This window comes from Brassica oleracea, chromosome C6 (assembly GCF_000695525.1).
Source record: "Brassica oleracea var. oleracea cultivar TO1000 chromosome C6, BOL, whole genome shotgun sequence".
NCBI classification, from domain to species: domain Eukaryota; kingdom Viridiplantae; phylum Streptophyta; class Magnoliopsida; order Brassicales; family Brassicaceae; genus Brassica; species Brassica oleracea.
Genome location: NC_027753.1, coordinates 17,567,026 through 17,580,314, shown reverse-complemented (window position 1 = coordinate 17,580,314; position 13,289 = coordinate 17,567,026). Strand labels below are relative to the sequence as shown.

The 13,289-nt window shown below is 31.1% G+C and overlaps 1 long non-coding RNA gene across 2 annotated transcripts; it reads right to left on the bottom strand.

Annotated features, from left to right (window-relative positions):
- Positions 1-6,719: 6,719 nt before the first annotated feature.
- Positions 6,720-8,054, bottom strand: LOC106299106. 2 transcript variants are annotated; one of them, XR_001261678.1, is made up of 3 exons: positions 7,651-8,054; positions 7,056-7,368; positions 6,720-6,973 (listed from the first exon to the last, which is right to left on the bottom strand). It is a non-coding gene; the product is annotated as an uncharacterized LOC106299106 (long non-coding RNA). The 2 variants fall into 2 exon arrangements; XR_001261677.1 differs by having other exon boundaries at positions 6,721-6,973; positions 7,056-7,342.
- Between the last annotated feature and the right edge of the window lie 5,235 nt (positions 8,055-13,289).

Genomic DNA, 13,289 nt, shown 5'->3' with positions numbered 1-13,289 from the left:
TTTTTTTTTTCTCTTTGAACATCAATTACTGATAAAAACATTTTATGCTTGACATATTCTTCAATATCGAATTTCAACAACTCTAAATGACTAATTCTGAACAACATTACAACCCTAAATAATTAGTTCTGAACAATATTTATATAAAAAATATTGTGGTCTTATAAGATAAATGAGCTTGCTTATAAGAAGGCCCGTACTGATTAGATGAATATGGAAGCGTTATGTTGTCATGTTGCTGTGGTTTATTTATCAGTCATTGCATTTCTATTTTGTTTTTCAAACTATTACGTATGTTGGTTAAATTAATATAAGCATATTTCGAGTTATTGTTATGCCAACCAGTGGAGGAGCCAGAAATGTTTTGTATTGGAGTCAGAAAAAAAAATCAAAAGCATAACGTATAAACGACCAAAAAACTACAAATGTATTATTCCAAAAAAAACTACAAATGTACTCATACTCACTCATGATTTAAACTTTTTTTTTAAGTTTGTTTATTTTTAATGTTTCTATATTAAACTAACATTAACAATGTTTAAAATTACAAAATATGTTTAGTGATTTACTAAATTTTTGTAATTATAGAAAAATAAGATTAAAACTAATATAAATCCAAAGTTTTAAAAATAAAAATACATTAGTTGTAATTAAATTTTGTCTTTAATGTTTTGTAATTATTTTTGTGGGGTCAAATTTATTTTTTAAATGGGGTCAATACAAAAATTATACAAATTTTATCTAAATGTTTTTTTTTACAAAAAAGAAGTGGGGAGACAGCGTCCTGATAGCTCGTTCCTACCCTTCAAGCAAATGCTTACAGATTTTGGGATGTTAGAGTTTCCTTTCACGGGGGACATGCTTTCATGGGTAGGGAAGAGAGCAGGACGTGTAACTGTTCGATGTCGTCTAGACAGAGCAGTAGAAAATACTGATTGGCATGAGAAGTTCCCACACTCTAATGTAAATTACATGAGGCTATGGGGATCGGACCATCGACCGATTCTCGCAGACATACTCACAAAGCCAACGAGAAGATCAAAAAAATTCAAATTCGACAGAAGATGGCTAGACAATGAGGAACTAAGGCAAGTCATTCTGGAGGGATGAAAATCTCCTGATCTTCCCCCCAATGCGACTATAATGGAACATATCTCCAGCTGCTGAAAAGTCTTGAGTGAGTGGAGGAAACAACACAATATTAACTCGGTGAAGCTAGTGGACACTACAAGAAAAATAAGAAATAGCCACGACTCAGCCACAAACATATTGCGGCAAGAAAAATATAGCTACAAAATTTCCAGAAAATTGCCACGGCAGGAAAATGTGGCTATTATGTAGCTTTTTGTGGTTATTTAGATACAAAATATACTTTGCGGGTATTCAAAGATAAAAAGCTACAAATAGCTACAATGTAACTTGTGGAAGTAAATACCCACAACTGACCACAATATAACTCGTAGTTAGGATAGTCACAAGAGTATCCATAGCTATCCGAGGAAATAAAATTAAAAAAAAATATTACTAATAATTACTAACTAAGTTGTGGTTATTTGGTGCTATATAAAAGACATGAAGTTTGTGGCTACCCATAGCAAAGAGTATAACATTACATGCACGTATCACTACTAAAAATTACACTACAAGAAAACAGCGGTATTCTGACGGACATTCCGACGGAAAATGAAATCCTCGGAATATACCGAGGAATTTCCGAGGAAATTCCGAGGAAACACAAAATTGGGGTTCCTCGGAATTTCCTCGGAATATTCCGACGGACTGAGGTTTCCTCGGAATTCCGTCGGTATATTCCGAGGAACCCCAATTTTGTGTTTCCTCGGAAATTCCTCGGTATATTTCGAGGATTTCATTTCCCGTCGGAATGTCCGTCAGAATACCGCTGTTTTCTTGTAGTGTAATTTTTAGTAGTGATACGTGCATGTAATGTTATACTCTTTGCTATGGGTAGCCACAAACTTCATGTCTTTTATATAGCACCAAATAACCACAACTTAGTTAGTAATTATTAGTAATATTTTTTTTTAATTTTATTTCCTCGGATAGCTATGGATACTCTTGTGACTATCCTAACTACGAGTTATATTGTGGTCAGTTGTGGGTATTTACTTCCACAAGTTACATTGTAGCTATTTGTAGCTTTTTATCTTTGAATACCCGCAAAGTATATTTTGTATCTAAATAACCACAAAAAGCTACATAATAGCCACATTTTCCTGCCGTGGCAATTTTCTGGAAATTTTGTAGCTATATTTTTCTTGCCGCAATATGTTTGTGGCTGAGTCGTGGCTATTTCTTATTTTTCTTGTAGTGTCCACTAGCTTCACCGAGTTAATATTGTGTTGTTTCCTCCACTCACTCAAGACTTTTCAGCAGCTGGAGATATGTTCCATTATAGTCGCATTGGGGGGAAGATCAGGAGATTTTCATCCCTCCAGAATGACTTGCCTTAGTTCCTCATTGTCTAGCCATCTTCTGTCGAATTTGAATTTTTTTGATCTTCTCGTTGGCTTTGTGAGTATGTCTGCGAGAATCGGTCGATGGTCCGATCCCCATAGCCTCATGTAATTTACATTAGAGTGTGGGAACTTCTCATGCCAATCAGTATTTTCTACTGCTCTGTCTAGACGACATCGAACAGTTACACGTCCTGCTCTCTTCCATACCCATGAAAGCATGTCTCCCGTGAAAGGAAACTCTAACATCCCAAAATCTGTAAGCATTTGCTTGAAGGGTAGGAACGAGCTATCAGGACGCTGTCTCCCCACTTCTTTTTTGTAAAAAAAAACATTTAGATAAAATTTGTATAATTTTTGTATTGACCCCATTTAAAAAATAAATTTGACCCCACAAAAATAATTACAAAACATTAAAGACAAAATTTAATTACAACTAATGTATTTTTATTTTTAAAACTTTGGATTTATATTAGTTTTAATCTTATTTTTCTATAATTACAAAAATTTAGTAAATCACTAAACATATTTTGTAATTTTAAACATTGTTAATGTTAGTTTAATATAGAAACATTAAAAATAAACAAACTTAAAAAAAAAGTTTAAATCATGAGTGAGTATGAGTACATTTGTAGTTTTTTTTGGAATAATACATTTGTAGTTTTTTGGTCGTTTATACGTTATGCTTTTGATTTTTTTTTCTGACTCCAATACAAAACATTTCTGGCTCCTCCACTGGTTGGCATAACAATAACTCGAAATATGCTTATATTAATTTAACCAACATACGTAATAGTTTGAAAAACAAAATAGAAATGCAATGACTGATAAATAAACCACAGCAACATGACAACATAACGCTTCCATATTCATCTAATCAGTACGGGCCTTCTTATAAGCAAGCTCATTTATCTTATAAGACCACAATATTTTTTATATAAATATTGTTCAGAACTAATTATTTAGGGTTGTAATGTTGTTCAGAATTAGTCATTTAGAGTTGTTGAAATTCGATATTGAAGAATATGTCAAGCATAAAATGTTTTTATCAGTAATTGATGTTCAAAGAGAAAAAAAAAAGAGAAAAAGAAACATCTGTCTAGGTTTTGATGCTGCCCTTTTGAACGGTTAAAAAGTTCCATGTGACCTGTTAGATAAAAACATGAGCAGCGTAAGTTGAGAGTCTGAAACTCCCTTCTCTTCCATTCTTCTTCAACCGTCACCGAGTTTAATGTTGAATATAACTCGTTTTCCTGATAGTCATTTCTTCATCTTACTCTTCTTCTATTCCAATCTGAAACATAGATGGGAGGAAATGGTGTTCCTAGCTTCTTGAGGCGAGATTTCAGTGGAGCAGCTTTGGTTCAAGGAAGAAACTCACCACGTGAAATGTATTACAGCGATTCCCCTGCAAAAAAAAAAAAAACTTAATACTGGGAACATTTGCTTAAAACTTTATCACTTACTCTAATACTCATTTGCTATAAGACCATAATATGAACCATTTTGCACCACCAATTAATGTATACCAATGAATTTACTAAAGCAAACTATAAGTTCTCCTTAATCTTTTCTAATATCATTTGTTTCCAAAAGCTAACTATATAAATATTAAGGGGGTGTAGAAGACGGTGACGATGAATTGAAGATGTCAATCGAAGACTTTGATGTAGTGTATCTGTAGATAGAAAAGGTGCCTTGAATGAGCTGCACAGATCATAGTGGGTTGCAAAATAAGTTCGACCTTTTTTGGTTAAGTTTTGTATATGCTTAAAGGTTAAAAACAGAGAGATACAGAATGTCCTATTGATTCGGTTTTGGGTATTTGGCTTGTTATTCGAACGCTTAGCTTCATGTATCTTTAGTAAAAATTGTCATTTAAGAGAACTTATTAAAAACGTTAAGAGACTCACTATTGTCATCTCCCGTAGACAATTATGCCGAAGCTTCTTCACGGAGGTCAGTTCTCTTTTGGCTCCTGCTGGTTGATAGAAACATTCAGTATCATAGAACAACAGGAACTAAAGAAATATTCAGTTTACAAACTGAAAAGAACAAACCCAATCGAACAGATCAGCCAGGAACTTTTAAAACATAAACATAAGGGTATCTCCAACCCATACCTATTATTTCCTCTATAATTCAAACAAAAATAGAGTAACTCTATTATTATAGAGTAAATTTTGTTCCAACGGTTTACTCTATTATAGATAACTTTATTATAGAGGAGAAAATAGAGAGATTTCATTTTTTCACTCTATATATAGAGTAGCAAAACTTACCTTATAATAAAGTTACTATATTTTTGTGAGAATTATAGAGAAAAAAATAGGTATGGATTGGAGATGGTCTAAGCTAAGTTAAAAAGGAAAAGAAAAGAAGACAAAGTTCTGGTTCAAGAAGAAGAAGATGACAAAGTTTTAAAAAAATTGAGACTTTGGATAAAGATCAAACTCTCATTATCAATCTTCTGTGTAGCCGTCGTCAAATTAGTTTAATTTTAAAATTAAAAATTCAGAAACAGAAGAAGCTAAGAACAAAAAATAAAATCGATCTCTCTTCTCATGAAGAACAATAACACTAAAAATGGAAAAAAAGTACTTATAATTGAAAAGATTGAACATATAAATTTGACTGGATAGAATATACATTTCATAGTTGAGGATTCTCCCAGATTAACAAAAAGGAAGTAATGGTGGAGATATTGTTAATGACAGCATTTAAGACGTTGTTTCGATTGATCCTCGTTCCGTAGTCTCCAGTTTTGGTGGCCGATAAGATGAAAAAAAAAACAGAGCTTTGACGGTGAGAAGTTTCGATCAAGGCTGCGGAGTCTTCAAGAAAAAGATTATGTGGGTCTATTTGTTTGCTTGGACTTTGCATCCTAGGAAGGTCCAATATTTATAGATGTAGATTCAGGGAGTTACAGTGGAAACGAAGAGGTAGATCGAAATCTTAATGTGGGAGTTGTGGACTAATGAAGGAAAAACCCAAATTAAATGACAGATTAAAGAATTTGCGAGACGTTACGGTTATCAAAGGGCGTCGTCTTAATCGGGGCGTGGTTTCGTCGGCGACAACGAAGAAACAGACGCAAGAAGAAGAAGAAGGAAGAAGAACCTAATACATATGAGCCTCAAATAAGAAGCTGGCTCAATTCATAAAAATAGAAGCGAAGCCCAAAATTGAGCAAACATCACTAAACCGTAACAAACGCGATGCGCATGAGCGTAAGAGTTTAAAAAAAAATAAACGCGTGAGAAACACACATACTACAGCGTGTCGACATGTGTCAAGAAAACCACCCCTTTTCTTGAGAACGTGGAAGCATGAGGAAAGATCATGAGTTGACTTTATTATTATAGATACTAGGGTAGGCCCGGGAAGTTAAAAGAAACTAATATTTAATTTATTCTCAGCTTGAAAGTAATTTTAAAATATTTTTATTATTTAGTTTTGTTGTTTTTATTAAAAATCATATGTTTATCTAACTAACAAAAAAATTATTTTTATTATGTCAATATCTTACATTTTTAATACTGAAAATATTCAGAATTGCGGTTGAGATTCAACAAATAAGTTTTTTTCGATTTTATAATGTTAATATATATTTTATATTTTACAATCTCTTTTAAATCTACTGTTTTAAATTATGCAAAAGTAAACTTAACCTATCATTTTTATCAACTTAAAACATAACAGATTACTGTTTAAAGATTTACATATTTTTAAAATTATCAAATAAACCATATCAACATCCAAAATAATTAAGACATTTTTAAAACAAATATTATTGTTTGGTTCTGAAGTTAAATGTTCTATTGAAGAGATCACGGTAAATGTATACGGTTTGGTATATGAAACCGATCAAACCAAATGAGCCAAAAACACTGATTTAATATAATATAGTGGTATATTTTATTATGTTAATAATATATTTTATACAATTTCTTTTTATATGATCGACATGAAAAATTGAATTTTCGGTAAAAAATTCCTAGAGTTTTTTTTATTAATTCAGTTTAAGCCAATTGCGTTTCCCATGGAACTATGTGAACGAATATTTTGTTATTTAATAATATGAATTGATAATTTCTTTATTTTTTTTTAAACTATTACTATTATATTTATGTGTTTGTAATTATTTTAGACTACTTTTTTACTGGTTGGTTTTTATTTTATCAGGCTGTGATTCGCATTAGTTGTCTTGATTTATTTGATTTTTTTAAATTTTCTTTGCTATATGCACATGGTAGTATAATATATTCTATGGATATCTTAAACCTCTGAAACATAGTAAATATTTGTTGGGACTCTGTATATGAAACCAGAAATTTAACTAATGTTTTAGCGTTAATATGATGGTTTTCATAAAAGTATAAAATGGAAAACTTGAAGAGAAGAGAGAGTCGAGGTTCTGAAAATATTATGATTAGTAATTTTGAAAACATATCTTCGTCGAAGCATAAAATTGTTCAAGAACACATAGGCTGCTATCCCTGCGATGAAAGCGATAAAGTTAGTACTTAAAAACATAACGTATCAGAGATAGCATACTAACGAAACCAGTTCAATGCTGACCTTTGCATCTCTGTGGCTTTGGAAGATCTCCTTGTAGACTATATTTGTTTCTCCATATGCACCGTCTGAATAAGTGGTGTCGTCTAATATCTTTAATCCTCCGGTGTTGTCACTCGAGATAACGCAACGTACAACTGGCCGTGAGTGAAGACCTTCCAAGAGAGATACAAAGCAACTTGTTTGAGACTTTGTCCTTGATTTTTATTGATGGTCATCGCATAGCAGAGTCGCAGAGGATATTGACGTCGGTTTACTATCATTCTTGTCTCATTGCATAACCCATAAGCCTGGTTGAGATTACGCAGCATCATGACTGGAAACATACGTGGAAGAAAAACAACAATCCATCAAACGTCGTAAAATGTCTCAGTGAAATATGTTTAACAACGACTTTAAAACTTAAAATAATTTGTAATGCCGATTTAAGAAGGAGGAAACGTATAAAGAATTATACCAGAAAAATTAAGCTGATTATGAACAAAACTTATTAAAAAAAATCTGACTTTGAATATAGTTTCAGAACTGTGGAAATTCCTAAAGAACTAACAGGTGAAAGACTATGTTCATGAACAAAAGGCGGATGTAAATAAGATACCTGAGAATCGAGAAGGAGCCTATCAACTCCCATTAGCTCTCCAGCACAACGGACATTCCGAGCCTCCCAGAAACAGAGCAAACAAACCTAAACAGTGGAGGAGGAGCGGCAAGCTTGCAAATGCGGAGAGGAAGACCGAAACGTAGCCATATTTCACAGACCTACTTCACTGGTTAGCTTTGAAGAATGAGAGGATGAGTATCTAAGGAGGAAATCATACCCTTTTATAGATGAGCCCCCACCGCCTTGAAATCCAGGAATCGTATTGAATATAAATCTTGTATGAGAGATTAATGGAGCATTTTAAGATGATTATTCGTTACTGGTATCGTTTCGTACTCTGAGGAAGAAGGTGAAACAGCGATTGGGAAAAGCTAATCGATATGAATTCTGTAGAGGCGAAGAATAAGAACACGGGGTTAACAACCCTAATCAGAAAGCTGCTCTCATTGCGAAAATAACTAAAGGCCCAATACGTCAAAAGTCCAACCAAATTGCACAGGAGTCTGAATTAAAAACAAAGCCCAACAAAAAAGAAATACACGAAGCCCTGAAAGAAGAATAGCCCAACCGAAGTGCACAGTCCTATTAATGAAACGCAGCGTACCGTCTTAAGGGGACACGTTTCAGCACGGTAGCTTCCGACTTTGTGACCTGGCGCTGACGTGGCGCAACAGGAGGGAGACAAACATTTTTTTATATATATAGAAGATTGCGCTACATTAAGAATAAACCATCAAACAAAACAAACATAATGCATATTGTGTTATATTTCTATTCTATATGTATATTATAGAATAAAACACAATAAACAATAATGTTTATCTTCTCGAATCAATTTTCTTTCCGGAACAAAAATAGTATAATTATAAACCTACCTTTAATGTCACCCCACCCCTCATTTCCTCTCTCTCCCCAAATACTAAACTCTAAACCCTAATCAATAAATCCTAAATCCAAATATAAAATATAATGTATTCTTATAATATTTTAAACAAAATTATAATCTGACTAGGTGATTTTCTCGTGCTCATGTATGGGTATAAATATTTATAAAATAAATATATTATAATAATTGATTATTATTTATTTATAATTTTAAATTGTATAAATATTTATATTATAATAATTTATTATTATTTATTTTTAATTTTAAATCAATTTATAATTTGTATGCATAATTTATATTAATAATATTATATTACTTTAATTATACATATGAACTTAGATATGTTATATCTAGTCGGTTTTGTTGTTTTTATAGTCGATTTAATTATCATTTGGGTATATTATATTCCATCTATTTCTCTGAATTCAACTATAATATTTTTTATTTTTAAATATATTAAAAATATGATTAATTTTCTTATTTGTTTTTATGTTGGTTGTTGTCATAGGTATGTAAATATATTTGAGTAAGATTATGTAAAACTTAAGATATATTGTGCTTAGAATGAAATATAAAATAAAATAAAATGTCTGATTCCAAATTAAATAAATTAATATAACGATAATATTCTACAATGTCATGCATATATATAAATTTTACAAAAAAACTAAATTATAACAGTTGGTTAATATTTTATTTTCATTTGTTAATATGTTTTGAGTCATCCTATAATTTACATTTATAAAATAAATTATTATTGTTAAATTATATATTCTTATTAAAGTTACTATGATTTTAGATATAAGTTGAATTAGTCGAGTCATTATGTTGTGAGTATATTGAGTTACATATATTCTTTCAAATTCAAACTACAGTGTAATTATTTTTATTATGATTAAGTAAAATAAAATTAATTTTATTTAACGTTTAAATGTGCATGTAGTTTTATAATATTTAATAAATTATATGTTGATTTTTCTAAAACAAAATATCATAAAATAAAGCGATGATCAATATGAAGTTACATGCATAAGTAACTGATACATTTTTGGAAGCTCATGAACACATATCAATATTTACAATAATTAAAATATTTTGTAAATTCTAAATAATTTTATGCTTAGATTTATTAAATGGTAAACTGAAATTTATTTTAAATAATCTTAAAACTAAGAATTCAAATTTGCTTTGGTATTTTAATTATGGTCATATTAAGTTCCACAAACATAAAAACATAAAACTTAAAAGCAAATATAATATTATGAAAACAAATAATTTTAATAATGATTAAATATAATATATCTACCTCGTTAAAGTATATAGTGTTATGCTATTTTAAAATATTTTATAATTATTTGATCAAAAGATATTTATTGTTAATTCTTTTTATTTTTAATATATCTTAGAAATAAGCAGTTTAAAAAAATTGGTTGATTGTATTTTAAAAATCATATTATATAAGTAAAATATAATTTATGGATTTTTTTTACTGTAATTGAAAGATATTATAGTCACTTAAATATATGAAAAATAAATAAAACATTTCAATAATAATATTTTTAGTCAATTAAACATATACCAGTTTATGTAATCATTTAAGAGAATAGATAGATATATAAAAATTATTTCTATTACTTTGAAAATATAGATTTTTTGTATTGTTTAAAATAATGTTTTAAAAGAAATAATATTTATTTTTCTAATATCAAGAATATGTGTGTGAATGTTGTTTTATGAAATCACATTATACGCAACTATATATTTTAATCTAAGAAAATATAGATATAAAGAAATATTTTATTACTTCAAAAGTATATTTTATGTTATTTAAAAATATTTTTTAAATGAAATATTTCTATTTTGTGAACTTTCCTTTTTAATGAAATCATATTATATATACATATCTTTTCGTTTTTTTTTTTAAAAACTTTATAAATGTTTCCTTTTTATTATATATGTTATTTGGAAATTTTTAAAAAGAAAACTCAATAAAAATTCAATAATAGTATTTAAATGTAATATATTTAATTCATTAAGGGTATCAGTGTAATCAACTATCGTGAGAGTTAACGTAAGCGCGACACATAAAAAACTGACTTCTCGGATAATATTTTAGAAATATGAGTAATAGAATATACTTGTGAACTGAATTATGCTATATTAAATTTTTAATATGAAATAATAGAATAGACTTGCGAATAAAAAGAGTTAAAACATAAAAAGATACGGAGTGTTATAAATCATGGAGTGGATTGCCATTAACCAGGTCCAGTCCAAGACCGGCCCATAACTTAGAAGATGAAGAGATGGCCGAAGCCTAGAGAGAGGAGAGAGAGAGCCGACTTCAGGAGACAGAGAGGCGGCCACAAAGCTTGGAGAAAAGGAAACCCTTTCCTTTTCCTAGTAGATATAATATTTCAATTATTATGTATTAGTAGTTTTCTTAATCCTAGTGAGTTTAAGTTTTGGATACTTTCCATTTATCTTCATCTTGTAATCCTTATATAAAGGAACCTCCTTGATCATTAATAATAACACAGAAATATTCAGTCTCTAAACTCTCTATTTACAACACCTTATCAGCACGATAGACTCCAAAACCCTGAGACAAAACCTAACCTAAAATCCATCACACATAAACCCTAAATCAGGCGCAACTTAAAATCGATCTATCTCTCAAACCCTGAGGAACCAGACGACAAGCCACATATTAAATTGAAGCCCTTGACGAGGCGAATCCATCAGCGCAAACCGTTCGTCGATCCGATCTCAGACGCGCCCACACTCGCAGAAACAATACGCGGCGCCGTCTTGATCTTTTGGAACCCTAATCCGAAGCAACAAGATTTTCTAGCCAAATTCAAATCCCGTGAAAGATAAGTTTATCATACCTTAGTTGTTTGATGATATCTTGTTCAAATTATGGTGTTCATGTAATCTAATACTCATTTTTTTTATTTTATGAGCTGAGAGGAGTTGGTGCAAAGATCTCAACACAAAGATGTTCGCGATCCATAACATGACCATGAACTGACGATCTCAAGCTTGACCAGCTCACGGTTCTTCTCATATTGGTGGTCCATTCAACCCTACTTAAGGTTGAGGTAATTCGAAATCCTTTAGAGAACCCATACCGAATTTGGATTGCTTGAAACTAATTGGAACCATAAAATCCTAATCGAAAACCTAGGATAATAGATCAATCCCTAATGAGTAAATCGAAGCTTATTATCTTAAGTTCGATATCCGCATTGAGATTGATTAAATCAATTAAAATCGAACCTTAATAGGTTTTGAATCTCAAAATCCTAATGATCTAATGATCAAATAGAAAACCCTAGAAATCCTAAAAGCTTAAATCAGTTTTGACTTCATCTGATCTATTGATCATTGAGGTTTCTAAATTGTTTGATTGTTTGATTGATTGATCTGAGATTTTAAGATTGATAGATCTATCAATGAATTGATTGATAGTATGATTTCAGATGCCGAGATTTGATCCCAAGGATTATGCCATTCTAAATCTCTTTGGAGATAATTATCTAAAATGAGCAATGAACACTTCAGTTACCTTGAAATCAAGAGGACTCGGAAGGAGTATCATTCATGGTGATTATGCAACTGAAAGTGAAAATTTAAGAGTCATTACAATAATGCGCCATCATCTCACTAAGGAACTGAGAAATCAATATCTACATATTGAGAATCCTCGTGACCTTTGGACATAATTAAAGCTCAGATACACTATGGTATTATTACCAAAGGTCAAACATGAATGGATGAGTCTCAGATTCCGAGACTTTGATACAGTGGCCGAGTTTCACTTTGCTTTGTCCAGGGTCGTGTACCAATTGAGATTATGTGGAGAAGAGGTAACAAATAATGATTGTCTATTCAAGACATACTCCACATTCCATCCAGAAGATTTGTTGTCAAAAACATATCTACATAGAAAGAGGTTCTACCACTTACAATGACCTGATCTCTTGCGTAATGGTGATTGAGAATGACAAGGTACTAAAGAGGAGCAGTGAGATGAGATACCCTGATACAAATAAGACTGATATGGATCAGGATGAATCCAAGGGAGCCGTGTCCAATATAACTCAAGGAGTGGCCAGCATGTCTATTGACTAAGAGGGATCTCGACATTTTATTTTAAAGTCCTTGATTTGTGATTTGCTTTAACCCAATTTCCATTCACGATTTTACATATACAATGGAAATGGTTTTGAATTCATTATCTTGTCTGATCTTATTTGAACATATGAATGATTCTATTTTTGCCTAAAGAGCATAATATCAAGTAAGAAATCATGAAAGGGGTATAGTAAGCATAGTAAAGAAACTATGGCTAAGGCATTGCCTTAAAAGGCATTATACACACCCAAAAGAACATGTGACCCATTGAAGTTATAATGTATGGTTTCCAAGTAGAAACAATGGGAAAGGAAGGAAACAAATTCCTTTAGATTTTAATAAAAACGCCTAAAACCTTGAAAGAAAGTGGTCGAGACTATACCTATGATCTCTACTGATCAAAACTATGCTACAAATCAGTATGATAAAGAGGCAAGAGATGTGGTAACCATATTGAGATACACCACAGAATTTTACACTCTATGGCATGATAGGATTAGTCATCCTAAAGTCTAAACTTGATGCAAAGATTGAAAAGGCACAGAGTTATCCCGTAAAAGATCTCACGTTGTGAAACATGTACACAAAGGGAAACTCATTAGGCTTAATT